The sequence below is a fragment of the Equus caballus genome, unplaced genomic scaffold (genome assembly GCF_041296265.1).
Source record: "Equus caballus isolate H_3958 breed thoroughbred unplaced genomic scaffold, TB-T2T haplotype2-0000713, whole genome shotgun sequence".
Classification (NCBI taxonomy): domain Eukaryota; kingdom Metazoa; phylum Chordata; class Mammalia; order Perissodactyla; family Equidae; genus Equus; species Equus caballus.
In genome coordinates, this window is record NW_027221973.1 from 183,048 (window position 1) to 199,297 (window position 16,250).

Consider the following 16,250-nt stretch of genomic DNA (forward strand, 5'->3'; position numbering starts at 1 on the left):
CCAGAGCTAACATCTGTTGCCATTCTCTCTCTTTTTGCTTGAGAAGATTGTTGCTGAGTTAATATCTGTGCCAATCTTCTTCTACTTTATGTGGGATGCAGCCACAGCGTGGCTTGACACGTGGTGCTAGGTCTGTGCCTGGGATCTGAACCTGCGAACCCCGGGCTGCCACAGTACAGCATGCGAACTTGACCACTATGCTGCTGGGCTGGCCCAGGATTTCTTTCTTTTAAAAGGGTGAATGATATTCCATGGTGTATATATATACCAAATTTTCTTGATCCATTCATCCATTGATGTACTCTTAATCTGCTTCACACCTTGGTTGTTGTGAATAAGGCTCCTATGAACATGGGAGTACAGATATCTGTTTGAGATGTTGATTTCTCTTTGGATTTATACTCAGAAGTGGTACTGCTCGATCAAATGGTAGTTCTTTTAATTTCTTGAAGAACCTCTATGCTGTTTTCCATAATGGCTGCACCAATTTATATTCCCACCAATAGTGCACAAGGGTTCCCTTTTCTCCACATCCTAATATTTGTTCTCTCTTTTCTTTTTGATGCAAGTCATCCTAAAGGACATGAGGTGATAAATCATTGTGGTTTTGATTTGCATTTCCCTGAGCATTAGTGATATTGAGCACCTTTTCCTGTACCTGTTGATCATTTGCATGTCTCTTTTGAAAAATGCCTATTTACGTCCTTTGCCCATTTTTTAACTAGGTTATTTGTTTTTTGCTGTTGAGTAGTATGAGTTCCTCATATTGTGGATATTAAACTCTTATCAGATATAAGATTTGCAAATATTTTCTCCAATTCCATAGGTTCCCTTTTCATTTTGTTGATGGTTTCCTTTGCTGTGCAGAAGCTTTGTAGTTTGATGTAGTCCCACTTTTTAATTTTTGCTTTTGGTGTCAAATCCAAAAAATCATTGCCGAAACCAATTTCAAGGAGCTTACCCCCTGTGTTTGCTTCTAGGAATTTTATGGTTTCAGGTCTTATATTCAAGTCTTTAATCCATTTAGAGTTGATTTTTGTGTACAGTGTAAGATAACGGTTACAGTTTCATTCTTTTGCATGTGACTGTCTAGTTTTCCCAACACTATTTATTGAAGAAACTGTCCTTTCCCCACTGTGTATTCTTGGTTCCTTTGTGATAAATTGAATGACCATATATTTCTGGCTTATTTCTGGATATTCTATTCCATTGGTCTGTCTGGCTGTTTCTATACCAATACCATACTGTTTGATTACTGTCACTTTGTAATATAGTTTGAAATCAGGAAGTATGATGCCTCCGGCTTTCTTCTTTCTCAATTATGCCTTGGCTATTTGGGATCTTTTGTGGTTCCATACAAATAATAGGGTTGTCTGTTTTATTTTTGTGAAAAATGCCACTAGAATTTTGATAGGGATTGCATTGAATCTGATATGTCATTTGATTTCTGGGCTTTCAATTCTGTTCCATTGATCTGTAGGTCTGTTTTTTTACCAGTACCATCCTGTTTTGATTACTATAGCTTTGTAGTATATTTTGAAATCAGGGATTGTGATGCCTCCAGCTTTATTCTTTTTTCTCAGGATTGCTTTAGCTGTTTGGGGTCTTTTGTTGCCCCATATGAATTTTAGGATTCTTTGTTCTATTTCTGTGAAGAATGTCATTGGGATTCTGATTGGGATTGTATTGAATCTGCAGATTGCTTTAGGTAGTATGGACATTTTAACTGTATTTATTCTTCCAATCCATGTGCACGGAATATCTTTCCATTTCTTTATGTCTTTATCAATTTCTTTCAATAAAGCCTTGATAGTTTTCATTGTATAGGTCTTTCACCTTCTTGGTTAAATTTATTCCGAGATATTTTATTCTTTTTGTTGTGATTGCAAATAGTATTGTATTCTTGAGTTCTCTTTCTCTTAGTTTGTAATTAGAGTACAGAAATGCAAATGATTTTTGCAAGTTCATTTTGTACCCTGCCATTTTTCTGTTATTGTTGATTATTTCTAATAGCTTTCCAATGGATTCTTTAGGGTTTTCTATATATAAAATCATGTCGTTTGCAAACAGTGAGCATTTCACTTCTTCATTGCCTATTTGGATACCCTTTACTTCTTTTTCTTGCCTAATTGCTCTGGCTATACCTCCAGTACTATTTTGAATAAGAGTGGTGAGGGTGCACACCCTTGTCCTGTTTGTGTTCTCAGAGGGATGGCTTTTAGTTTTTCCCTGTTGAGTATGATGTTGGCTTGGGTTTGTCATATATGGCCTGTATTATGTTGAGATACTTTCCTTCTATACCCATTTTATTGAGAGTTTTCATCATAAATGGATGTTAGATCTTGTGAAATGCTTTCTCTGCATCTGAGATGATCACCTTTTTTATTCCTCATTTTGTTAATTTGGTGTATCACATTGATTGATTTGTGGATGTTGAACCATCCCTGTGTCCCTGGTATAAATCCCACTTGATCATGGTGTATGGTCCTTTTAAGATTTTGCTGTATTCGGTTTGCCAGTATTTTGTTGAGGAGTTTTGTATCTCTGTTCATCAGCAAAATTGGCCCGTAATTTTCTTTTTTTGTGTTATCCTTGTCTGGCTTTGGTATCAGCTTGATGTTGGCCTTGTAGAATGACTTACGAAGTATGCAGTCTTTTTCAATTTTTTGAAATAGTTTGAGAAGGATAGGTCTTAAATCTTTGAATGTTTGGTAGAATTCTTAAGAGAAGCCATCTGGTCCTGGACTTTTATTTTTTGGGAGGTTTTTGATTACTGTTTCAATCTCTTTACTTGTGGTTGATCTTTTTAATTCTCTATTTCTTCTTGATTCAGCTTTGGCAGATTGTATGAGTCTAAGAATTTATCCATTTCTTCTGGATTTTGCAATTTGTTGGCATATAGTTTTCATAGTATTCTCTTATGATCCTTTGTATTTCTGTGGTATCGGTTAATTTCTCCTCTTTCATTTCTAATTTTATTTGAGCCTCCTCTCTTTTTTCCTTAGTGAGTCTGGCTAAGGGTTTGTCAATTTTATCTTCTCAAGGAACCAGCACTTGGTCGTTGATCCTTTCTACCATTTTTGTGGCTTCAATTTCATTTATTTTTGCTCTAATTGTTATTATTTCCCTCCTTCTGCTAACTTTGGGTTTTGTTTGTTCTTCTTTTTCTATTTCTGTTACGTGCAGTTTAAAAGTGCTTACTTGAGATTTTTCTTGTTTTTTAAGGTGAGCCTGTGTTGCTATGATTTTCCCTCCTAGGACCACTTTTGCTGCATCCCATGAGTTGGTGTGGTATAATGTATTTTCATTTTCATTTGTCTCCAGATATCTTTTGATTTCTCCTGTAATTTCTTCAATGACCCATTGGTTGTGCAGTACTATGTTGTTTAGCCTCCACATATCTGTCACTTTCGTAGCTTTTTTCTTGTAGTTGGTTTCTAGTTTCATAGCATTATGGTCACAAAAGATGCTTGATATGATTTCAGTCTTCTTAAATTTATTAAGGCTTGCCTTCTTTCCCAACATATGGTCTATCTTTGAGAATGTTCCATGTGCACTTGAGAAGAATGTGTATTCTGCTGTTTTTATATATGTTCTATTAAGTCCATCTGGTCTAGTTTTTCATTTAATTCCGTTATTTCCTTGTTGACTTTCTGTCTAGATGATCTATCCATTGATCTAAGTGGGGTTTAGGTCCCCTACTATTATTATGTATTAGTTCACTTCTCCTTTTAGGTTTGTTAATAGTTACTTTATGTACTTTGGTGCTCCTATGTTGGTTGCATCCAAATATGTATTTCTTATTGTAAATTACAATATCACAATGATCAATCTGTTGTTCAAAGTGGGGTTTTGAAGTCCCCTGCTATTATTTATTGCTGCCTGTTTCTCCTTTTAGTTCTGTTTATATTTGCTTTATATATTTAGGTGTTCCAATGTTGGGTGCATAAATATTTACAGTTCTTGTATCCTTTTGATGAATTGACTCCTTTATCATTTTGTAATGGCCTTTGCTGTCTCTTGTTACAGTCTTTGTCTTCAAGTCTATTTTGTCTGAGAATTATGCTACCCTAGCTTTTGGTTTCCCTTTGCATGTAATATCTTTTTCCATCCCTTTACTTTCAGTCTGTTTGTGTCCGTAATGCTGAGATGAGTCTCTTGTAGGCAACATATATTTGGGTCATGTTTTTTAATCCAATCAGCCAAAAAACATTTACATTTAAAGTAATTATTTACATGGATGGACTTACCATGGCCGTTTTGTTGTTTTCTGGTTGTTTTGTAATTCTTCTATTCCTTTCTTCCTCTCTTGTTCTCTTCCTGTGTGATTTGATGATTTTCTCTATGGTATACTTTGATAACTTTCTCTTTATCTTGTATATCTCCTCTAGCCTTTTACTTTGTGGTTACCACGAGGCTTACTTAAAACATACTTGCCTGCTCACTCCGTGTTGAACCCTGAGGGGATAGCTCTGGTGAGTGCTGCATTCCTGTTAAAAATGCTTATTTATTTGCCAGAGTCCTGTGGGTCTTGTGGACACAAGCCCATTGGCTTTCAGAGCTAGGTGTTTTGGGAGTCTGTCCGTTTGGTGAGAGTCTTAAAATTTGGAGCACTAGATGTGGAGGTCAAACCCTTTGCTCCTCAGGGAAAAGGTGGAGTTGGGGATTCCCTTCTGACTGTATGGCATTGTGGCAGGGGTGGGGTTTATGATGAGAGTGTGTCTCAGCCTTTCCTACCTGTTTCAACCTGGGTATTTTTGCATTTGTCCTGTGTGTACGAGTCGCTAATCTAGTTTCTGGATCTCTTTCAGAGGGAATGCTCCAAGTGTAGCTGTACATTTGGTGTGTCTGTTGGAAGAGGGGAGCTCAAGATCCTCCTATATCATCATCTTGGTCAACCCTTGGGGGAGAAAAAAAACAACTTTACAGTTTTATTTTAAGTTAGCCTAAGCAAAACTGTTAGAAGCAACTATTAGGAATATATATATATATATATATATATATATATATATATTTTTTTTTTTTTCCCACTGACATAGCCAAGTAAAAAGTCACTTGGATTGTCAACTAGTTTAATTTTAATCTACATCTCTTTAGTGGACATTTGTACTCACTGGCAGCCAAGCATCTGAGCCCCTTATCTATGTGTGGGGGTATTTCCTACCTTATGAGTTTTGGTGATAGGCACAGACCACCTCCCTATGTGGAATCTTGGGGAAAAAACCCAGACATTTGTTTCACCATGCTTTGCAGCTAGCAAATAGGCATGTGACCTAAGCTGAGACTTAGATGCACTTGTCCTGTACTTTGAATTAGAAGCTAGTAACACAAAGAAGTAGGGACTATAGAGCTTCTATTGTAGTTGGAAGCAGTTGCAAGAGCTGCAGCAGGATTGAATTTTAATGCCAGTGATGCCAGGGGGTGGTGTTCACTGTCCAGGAGTGGAACTGGTGCAGTCAGTGGTGTTTAGTGTTCACCAGTGCTGGCAGTGGTGTCCTTAGGAGACTAATTATGGCTTGATTTTGACTATGATGCCACAGCTCCCTAGACTTCCTTGTTCTTGCCAGGTGCCAAACGTGCTTCCTCAGCCTTGTTGACATGTTTGTTGGTTACCTGATTTTCTTTTAATAAATTTATTTTCTGTTTTAATTAACCAAAGGAGCTTTCAATTTCTTGTAACTTAAGAATCCTAGCTGATGCAGTTTTCTTTTCTAGTGCAGGTAATTGAGAGTGACTATATTTGGTAAAACATTTAGACATATAGTACTATTTAGTAGCATTGGTTGCCTTAATAATAATTTAAAATGTTCTTTTTATGAAATTGCCTTTGACTTATACGTTAGGATCTTTTTTCACTTTCACTGTGGTCTAGTATTAGTAGGCTAATCTAGCAATTGGTCTTGAAATCCTAATTAATTTTTTCTTAGACACATAGGAATAGGGATTATGGAGTACATAGAATTTGGTGAGAGCCATAAGAGTGTCCTGGATAATGGAAAATCAGCCTGGAGTAAAATCACTTGATTTATACATATATGAAGACTGTATTTAGGCTTTGGCTAGTCCCTAATTCTATTGATCTTTATAATGTGGGAACTTCTTATAGAATTGATTTTTCTTCCTACTGTCTCTGTAATCTGGCTTGTTTAATACTGCTGGCTCTGTCATACTTCTTATATTTCGGAACTTTGAAAAGTCGCTTTGCTTTCTCTTTTTTTGAGGAAGATTAGCTCTGAGCTAACTGCTGCCAATCCTCCTCTTTTTGCTGAGGAAGACTGGCCCTGAGCTAACATCTGTGCACATCTTCCTCTACTTTATACGTGGGACGCCTACCACGGCATGGCTTGCCAGGCGGTTCCATGTCCACCCCTGGGATCCGAACCGGCAAAACCCAGGCCGCCAAAGCGGAATATGCACACTTAACTGCTGCACCACAGGTCCAGCCCCCACTTTGCTTTCTTTGCCTTAAGTTTTAAAATGATGGAGAATAAACTAATCTCTAATGTCCTCTCTAGCCTTAGCATTTGATGGGTCAATGAAATGTGATTTATTTCCTTTTTCTTTTCTAAAGTTTGAATGCCAGCAGTGCACTTATGCTGCATGGATCTGGACAGATTGAATTCTTTGCTCATTGAACTCAAAATGGTCAATTAAGACATAGCTATTGGGAAGTATGTTAAAGTACAAGTTCAGTAAGTACCAAAGTCTGGGGGTATTCAGTAACTGTCATTCATGTAGTTTATGAAAATCATTTGGAAAATGAACAGCTTTGTATATTCACAGTTGACATTCTTGGAAGACAGTATAATATCTGGTTGAAAACTTCAAAACCAGAATGCTTAGGTTTCAGTCTGGCTCTACCATTTATTAGCAGTGTGACCTTGGGCAAGTAACTTAACCTCTCTGCATCTTAGTTTCTTCATCAGTAAAATGGGGATAAAAATAGAACCTACCTTACAGAGTTCCTGTGAAGATTAAATGAGTTTGTACATGTAAAGTATCTGAAGTGTCTAGAAAGGTGCAAGACATATGGTACTCATCATTAGCAATTATTATTTTCATGTTATTATATAATCTCATGTAGCTAAAATACATTTTGTCATTTTACTTATAATTCTTGTACAAATCTTGAATTTGAGATCATAGTTTCATGTATATCCAAAAGATTTATTGTGCATATCTGCTTATCTTGTCATGAATGTTTTATGGCATTCTACTATTATTAATAGAGCAAATAATTTATAACCATTAAATATTGCACTATCATGGGATTCGTTGCAGTGTTTGGCACAGAGATCATAGGTGTGAAGCACATCCATAAAAGCTAGCTGTGTTTTAAAGAAGTTATGAGATTTCAAGTTTGCATAGCTGATATAGTAATGTAACTGAATTGCTCTAATAATAAACTTAACATTTCTTTCAATCCTATATAGATTTTGGTCCTTTCTCTACTTCCTGTTGATAGAAGTAGAATATTGAAATACAAGGAAAATTAAAATGGCAGCATTGACCAAGAATATTGCTATCATATGAGAATGTTTCAGTGGTACCTCCTTGCCAATGCATTGATTTCTCTTTGCTTATCTTGATTTTATAATTCAGATGTATTTTATGCTTCATTATTAATGATAGGTGTAGAGTCTTTCTTATTAGTTCTTGGATTTTCTATCTAAGAAAATTTTGTGAAACAGTATATACTATAACATTTGAGAACATTTTCATAGTTTCTTTTCATAAAATAGCATAATTATCACTATACTTTTAGATTTTAATTCCAAATCTTTAATTCAACTAAAATGACATCATTTTATTTTATTTATGTATTTATTTTGGTGAGGAAGATTGGCCCTGAGCTAATATCTGGTTCCCATCTTCCTCTTTTTGCTTGAGGAACATTGTCCCTGAGCTAACGTCTGTGCCAATCTTCCTCTATTTTGTATGTGGGATGCTGCCACAGCATGGCATGATGAGCAGTGTGTAGGGCCGTGCCTGGGATCTGAACCCAGGAACCCTGGGCCACCAAGGTGGAGCATGTGAACTTAACCAGTTTGCCACCAGGCTGGCTCAACAATCATTTTAGAGACCATTTCTTTAATCATTGTATTTTTTATCCTGTTTCCTTTTTCAGGACCAGGGTTCTGATCAAGCAGGAAAGGAGAAAGCAAAAGGTAAAGAGAATATGTTTATTTGTGTTAGCTTTATGAAAAAAGTGATCTTCTGAAGCATTTTTCCAAGGGTAATAACTAAGTGAAATTGGAAGACTCTCTTCCTTTAGTCTTCTCAACCTTGTAGATAGCTTGATAACCAACCATTTTGCTTAGGCAGAGACTTAAGGACCTTGTTGATTCTTGTTGTCATTCTAGTTCCAAGATGTATCCCAAGTCTGATAACTTCTCACTACCTATACTATTAGCACCCTGATTCAAATCATCATCATTTATTGCCTAGAGTAGTATAATGGCCTTATAACCTACCACCTTTTTTTGTTTTTTAATTACATTGATCATTACACAGTAAAGTTGAGCATGTATGTACATTACAGTTCAGCAGTATATATCTGAGTGAAACTCTTCCACTTGTGAACTTTGAGACATGTACAAGCTTGTTTGGATATTGTTGTTGTTAAGTAGCAAACAAAAAAAGAGAGAAAAGGAGGAGAAAGAGAGGAAGAAGGACAGGGGAGGAGGAAGGAAAGGGGACCACCCAAATGTCCATTAGCAGAAAATGGTTAAGCAAATAGTGGCATACCCAAGTAATGATGGAGCAGTGAAAATGTTTCAACTACGTGTAATTAGTGTGGATGAATCTCAAAAACATAAAGTTGGATAAAGAAAGCAACTCACAAAAGAATACAAGCAGTAAGATTCCATTTACGAAAAGTTCCAAAACAGAAAAAATATGTTCGAAGGTAGTAAAATTTAAAGAAAAGCAAGGGAGTGATTATTATGAAAGCAGGATAGTTGTTAACTCAGTGAATTGATGCTTCATTGTAAATTTAACTTGTATTTCCTTGATTACTAATGAGACTGACTATCTTGTCATTCAGGTTTCCTCTTTTGTCAGGTACTTTTCCAAGTAGTTTTTTCATTTTTTATTTGAGTTGTTTGTCTTTTTCTTATTGTGTCTATGTATTTAGGAATTATTTGTCAGGTATATTTGTCCTTTGGCTTTTAATTTTAGTTTTTCAATCCTGTCTTTGAAGAAAAGTTCTTCATTTTAATGTAATTGAATTTATCACTTTTTTTCTGCTTTATCTTTTACTCCTTTGTAGTCTGTGACACAGTGGTTAGTATGATCTTTTAAAGGCACAAATCAGAATTTATCATTCCCCAGCTTATAAGCCTCAATTGCTTTTCATTGCTCTTAGAATGAAATGTGATTTTACCAAAGTCTAAAAGAACCAGAAGGATCTGCACCCTGCCTGCCTCTCTGACCTTGTTTCTTACTAATTGTCCTATTCATTTTATTTCAGCCACACTGACCTTCTTTCTGCCACTGTTCTTTGTCTGGAATAGTCTCCCTCGAGATATTTGCATGTCTGGCTTGTCAACATTTGAGTCTCAGCTAAAGTATGTCCTCTTAGACTGGCCTTCTCTGATCACTACATCTAAATAGCTCCCTGCCCTCCAAATGCTGTCTCTCCTTCACCCTCTTTAATTTGTCACTCTTTCATAATCCTATATTTTCTTAGAAATTTGTTTATTCTGTCCCCCCATTAAAATATCTTCATGAGAAGAAGGATTTTACCACGTTTGTTCATTTTCTATCTCCTGTGCCTTGAACTGTCTCTAGCAATAACATAGACACTCAATAATAAATAAACTATGAATGAAGGCTGTCCCAAGACTATTTTTAAAAAGTAATCTAACTCTATCTGGATCATTCTTTTGAATCTTTATCAGAAAGGGAAAGACACATGGCTCTTCCCAAGGTGTTGATCTCTAATCGTTTCATTTTTCTCTTCTTTGAAAATTTCATACCTTCCTTTACCTCCACAAACCTCTCTTTCCCAACACTATTCTTTATCCCTTCATGCTCGTTAAATGACCTTGTATCATAGTTCAGAGGAAATAGAAGCTATCAGATGAGAATTATCTCAAATTTCTACCACCAGTTCTATAAACCACCTTCCTTCTTCATCCATCTTCTCTTTCCGTCCTCTAACTACAGAAGTAATTCCCTCTGATCAAAGGAAGGTCTCTCTGTCTGTGATCTGGATTCCATTTACTTCCGCTTTCCATTGATATTTACACATACTGAATTTTCTCCTATTAGACAAGTAAAGGTGTCTCTGGGTCCTTTCTCTTTCCTGCTATGCCCTTTCACTCTCATCTCCCATTTGCTCCTTGGTCCACTTCACTGTACAGCTCTTACTAGTGTCAAAATTGAACTTTATAAATCATACAGACAGAAAATCAATAAGGAAATATTGGTCTTAAATGACACATTAGACCAGAGGGACTTACTAGATATATGCAGAGTGTTCTATCCCAAAACAGCAGAATACACATCTTTTCAAGTCGGTCGGAACATTTTCCAGGATAGAGCATATGTTAGGCCACAAAACAAGTCTCAGTAAATTGAAGAAGATTGAAATCATATTAAACATCTTTTCTGACCACCATGGTATGAGACTAGAAATCAACTACAAGAAGAAAACTGGAAAAAACAAAACATGGAGTCTAAACAACATGCTGCTCAACAACCAGTGTGTCATTGAAGAAATCAAAGAGCAAGTAAATGATTCATGTCTACCTAAGGAAGTAAGAAAAATCTCAGATAAACAGTCTAATCTTACAACTAAAGGAACTAGAAAAGGAAGAACGTACAAAACCCAAAGTTAGTAGAAGGAAGGAAATCGTAAAGATCAGAGCAGAAATAAATAGAAACTGAAAAAATACCATAGAAAAGATCAATGAAACTAAGAGCTGGTTCTTTGAAAAGGTAATTGATAAACCGTTAGCCAGACTCATCTAGAAAAAAAGAGAGGCCCCAAATAAGTAAAATCAGAAATGAAAGAGAAGTTATGTCTGACACCTCAGAAATGCAAATATCATGATATTACTATGAACAATTAGATGCCAGCAAATTATACAACCTAAAAGAAATAGATAAATTCCTAGAAACATACAGTCTTCTAAGACTGAATCAGGAAGAAATAGAACATCTGAACAGACTGATTACTAATAATAAATTGACTCAGTAGTCAAAAAACTCCCAAGAAACAGAAGTCTAGGACCAGATGGTTCCACAGGTGAATTCTGCCAAACATTTAAGGAATTAATACCTGTCCTTCTCAAACTATTTCAAAAACTTGAAGAGGGAGGAATGCTTCCAAACTCATTCTATGAGGCCGACATTACCCTGATACCAAAACCAGACAAAGACACTACAAAAAGAGAAAATTATAGGCCAATATCCCTGATGAATGTAGATGCAAAAATCCTCGGCAAAATATTAGCAGACTAAAATCAACAATACATTAAAAGGATCATACACCACGATTAAGTGGGATTTTTCCTAGACATGCAAGGATGGTCAGTATGCACACATTAGTCATTGTGATATGCCACATAAACAAAGCAAAGAATAAAAATTGTATGATTATCTCAATAGATGCAGAAATAGTTTTTGACAAAATTCAACATCCATTTATGATAAAAATTCTCAACATCGTGGGTATAGAGAGAACCTACCTCAACATAGTAAAGGCTGTATGTGACAAACCCACAGCTAATATCATATTCGATGGTGTAAAGCTGAAAGCATTTCTTCTAAGATCAGGAACAAGACAAGGATGCCCACTCTCACTACTTTTATTATATTGGAAGTCCTAACACAGCAATTAGTAGGAAAAATAAAAGCCAGCCTGATTGGAAAGGAATAAGTAAAACTGTCACTGTTTACTGATGACATGATACTTTATACTAAATATATATATATACTTTTTATTTTATATATATTGTTTATATATATATACACACACACACTAAAAACTCCACCAAAAATTATTAGGATAAATGAATTCAGTGAAGTTTCAGGATACAAAATTAATATACAGAAATCTGTTGGGTTTCTATACACTAATAACGATCTATCAGAAAGAGAAATTAAGAAAACCCTCCCATGACAATTGCATCAAAAACAATAAAATACATAGGAATAAATTTAACCAAGGAGATGAAAGACCTATACTCTGAAAGCTATAAGACATGGATGAAAGAAACCGAAGACAAATAAATGGAAAGATGTATTGTGCTCACGAATTAATACTGTTAAAATGTCCGTACTACCCAAAGCAATCTACAGATTCAATGCAACCCCTATGAAAATACCATTGGTATTTTTCACAAAACTAGAACAAATAATCCTAAAATTTGTATAGAACCACAAAAGACCCAAAATAGCCAAGCAATCTTGAGAGAGAAGAAAGCTGGAGGTATCACATTTCCAGATGTCAAACTGTACTACAAAGCTATAATAATCAAAACATTATGATACTGGCACAAAAACAAATGCAGAGATAATGTAACAGAATAGAAAGCCCAGAAATAAACCCACAAATATATCGTCAATTAATCTACAACAAAGGAGGCAAGAATATTCAGTGGGGAAAAGACAGCTGTTTCGATAAATGGTATTCGGAAGACTGGACAGCTCTAGGCAAAAGAGTGAAACTGGACTACTTTCTTTCGGTATGTGTAAAAATACACTCAAAATGGATTAAAGACTTAAACGTAAGACCTGAAACCATAAAACTCCTAGAAGAAAACTTAGGCAGTAAACTCTTTGACATCAGTCTTAATAATTTTTTGGATCTGTCTCCTCAGGCAAGGGCAACAAAAGCAAAAATAAACAAATGAGACTACGTCACACTAAAAAGCTTTTACACAGCAAAGGAAACCATCAGCAAAATGGAAAGGCAATCTACCAAATGGGAGAATATACTTGCAAATGATATATCTGTTAAAGGGTTAATGTCCAAAATGTATAAAGAGCTCATACAACTCAATGTCAAAAAAATAATTCAATAAAAAAATGAGAGGAACTGAATAGACATTTTTCCAAAGACATTTACAGATGCCCAACAGACATGTAAAAAGATGCTCAACATCACTAATCCTAAGGGAAATGCAAATCAAAACCATCAAAAGACAATAAATGTCAAGTGTTACTGAGGATGTGGAGAAAAGGGAGCCCTCGCGCACTTTTGGTGGGAATGTATACTGTTGCAGCTACTATGGAGAACAGTATGGAAGCTTCTAAAAACATTAAAAATTAACATATGACCCAGCAGTTTGACTTCTGGGTATTACCTGAAGAAAACAAAAACACTAATTTGAAAAGAAATATGCACCCTTATGTTCATTGCAGCATTATTTGCAACAGCCGAGATGTGGAAGCAGCCTAAGTGTCCATCGGTGGATATATTGGTAAAGAAGATGTGGCATATATTTATTCAGTGGAATATTAGCCGTAAAAAAGAATGAAATCTTGTCATTTGTAGCAACATGGATGGATATAGAGGGTGTTATTCCAAGTGAAATATGTCAGACAGAGAAAGATAAGTATCATCTGATTTCACTTATATGTGGAATCTAAAAAACAAAACAAATGAACAAACAAAAGAGAAACAGACTCATAGACACAGAGAACAGGCTGGTCATTGCCAGTGGTGAAGCTGGTGGTAGGTTGGGCAAAATAGGTGAAGGGGGTTAAGAGGTACAAACTTTCAGTTATAAAGTAAATAAACCATGGGGGTGTAATATACAATGTAGGGAATATAGTCAATAATATTGTAATGACTTTGGTGACAGATTGTTGGTAGAATCATTGTAGTGATTATTTCGTAATGTGTGTAAATGTCAAATCGCTATGTGTACACCTGAAACTAACATAACTTTCTATGTTAACTAAAATTCAATAAAAAAATTTGAACTTTATGTTATTCAATTCCAAAGATATTTTTCATATACTTTAATGTGTCATCTGCTTTTCCATAACCTTCATCTTTTTTGTTTTGGTGATACAAACTTTATTTAGCACTTCATGAAGTGAACAGTCTTCTTTCAGAGAACTGCTGCCCGTTCCCTTCATCTTGAAACAAGCTCTTCCCTTGCTTCCTTTGACACGTTCTTAAGATTTTATTTGTCTCCCTGGCTGCTCCTTTTAAATGTCTATTTTCAATTTAAAATTTGATTGTCTTCTGGAAGTTTTCTATTTATCTTCTAATTATTTTTTACTTGTCTCTACCAAATGAGACTTGTTAAAAAAAGTTGAGCCTAACAACAAAAAATCAAACAACCCAGTCAAAAGATGGGCCGAGGACATGAACAGACGTTTCTCCAAAGAAGATATACGGATGGCCAATAGACATGAAAAGATGCTCATCATCACTCATCATCAGGGAAATGCAAATCAAAACTACACTAAGATATCACCTTACACCTGTTAGAATGGCAAACATAACCAAAACAAAAAGTGACAAATGTTGGAGAGGTTGTGGAGAAAAAGGAACCCTCATACACTGTTGGAGGGAATGCAAACTGGTTCAGCCACTATGGAAAACAGTACGGAGATTCCTCAAAAAATTAAAAATAGAAATACCTTATGACCCAGCCATCCCACTACTGGGTATCTATCCAAAGAGCTTGAAGTCAGCAATTCCAAAAGTCCCATGCACCCCTATGTTCATCACAGCATTATTTACAATAGCCAAGATGTGGAAGCAACCTAAGTGCCCATCAACTGATGGTTGGATAAAGAAGATATGGTATATATATGTATACACACACACACACGCACACACACACACGCAATGGAATACTACTCAGCCATAAAGACGGATAAAATTGTCCCATTCACAACAACATGGATGGACCTTGAGGGTATTATGTGAAGTGAAATAAGCCAGATAGAGAAAGACGAACTCTGTATGACTCCACTGATAGGTGGAAGTTAAACATATAGACAAAGAGAACTGATTGGTGGTTACCAGGGGAAAGGAGGGGTGAGGGGAGTGCACAAAGGGTGAAGTGGTGCACCTACAAGATGACTAACAATAATGTGCAACTGAAATTTCACAAGGTTGTAAACTATCATAATCTTAATAAAAAGTTAAAAAACCACACAAAAAATATTTAGAAATAAACTTGATATCCTATAATATGAAATATGGCACCAAAAGCCATTGGAAGTCATAACTATACATATATTTTAAATATTTTAACAATCTGTCTTTTATACTCATGCTTTAGTACATTTTTTTACTAAATAAAGATTTGCTTGTCTTAGATATCCCCATAGGAATTGTATGTGGCGGTCTAACTGTCCTAACAACTTTGTTAATGTGCTAAAAAGATTGGAAATGTGTTTTGAATTTATTGTTTATTTGATATTAAATAATAAAATAGTGAAATTGTCTGCAAAAGTTACCCCCCCAAAAAAAGTTGAGCCTAACCTTGTCTGGTAAATTAGTTACATACCTTTGTTCTCACTAGGAAAAGAAAGATTAGAGGTTATCGTGATGGATAGATTATGAGGGTTCAACCTCTTCAGCCGTGTCCCCTGGAGTAAAGGCTTGCTCCCTTCATACACAGTGTTTGTACTGTTCTTCTTCATTCCTGGAACATTATCTTCCCACCCTCTGGCTAACTCTGGCTCATCCATCTATCTTAGAAGTCATTTTCTAAGAAAGCTTCCCTCTCCTCCTGCCCTCCCTCTGCCAACTCTCCCCACATCTACCAGTAGTTTACATACTCCTGATGCTCAGTTGTAATTGTTTGTGTCATTCTCTTTCTCATTATGGTCTTATCCTTCACAGAGTACAGTGCCTTAGGAAATAATATCTTAATTCCAAGACACTGTCAATTATAAGATCCAGAGTCATGTTTTTCAAAGGGGAAAAATATTTACATCCTGAAGGTTCTGTCATTTCATTGCTGACCATAGTGTGATCTTTTTAAAGAAGCCCCAATGTAGAGTTGCACATCACTCAAACGAAACACTTTTTTATCTGTGGTTAAGTTTGCATAAAAATGCAGCATTTACTTTTTTGCTTGATAGCTGGCAAGTCTCTTACAGTTCTTATGTTTTTTAGAATCTTAAAAGTCTATTATAATTAATATTCTGAAATATTAATGTGATAAAACCTTAACTTCTTGGAAAAATGATACTTCCTCTTGCATTAAATTTTTTACCATCTTGGACTTTTTTCACTTTTTATGTCTCACATTTATAATCACGTTTAT

At 35.6% G+C, this 16,250-nt stretch overlaps 1 pseudogene; it reads left to right on the plus strand.

The window, feature by feature from the left end:
* The window catches only part of LOC111772236 (regulator of DNA class I crossover intermediates 1-like), a 70,450-nt pseudogene that overhangs the window by 7,544 nt on the left and 46,656 nt on the right, over window positions 1-16,250 (plus strand).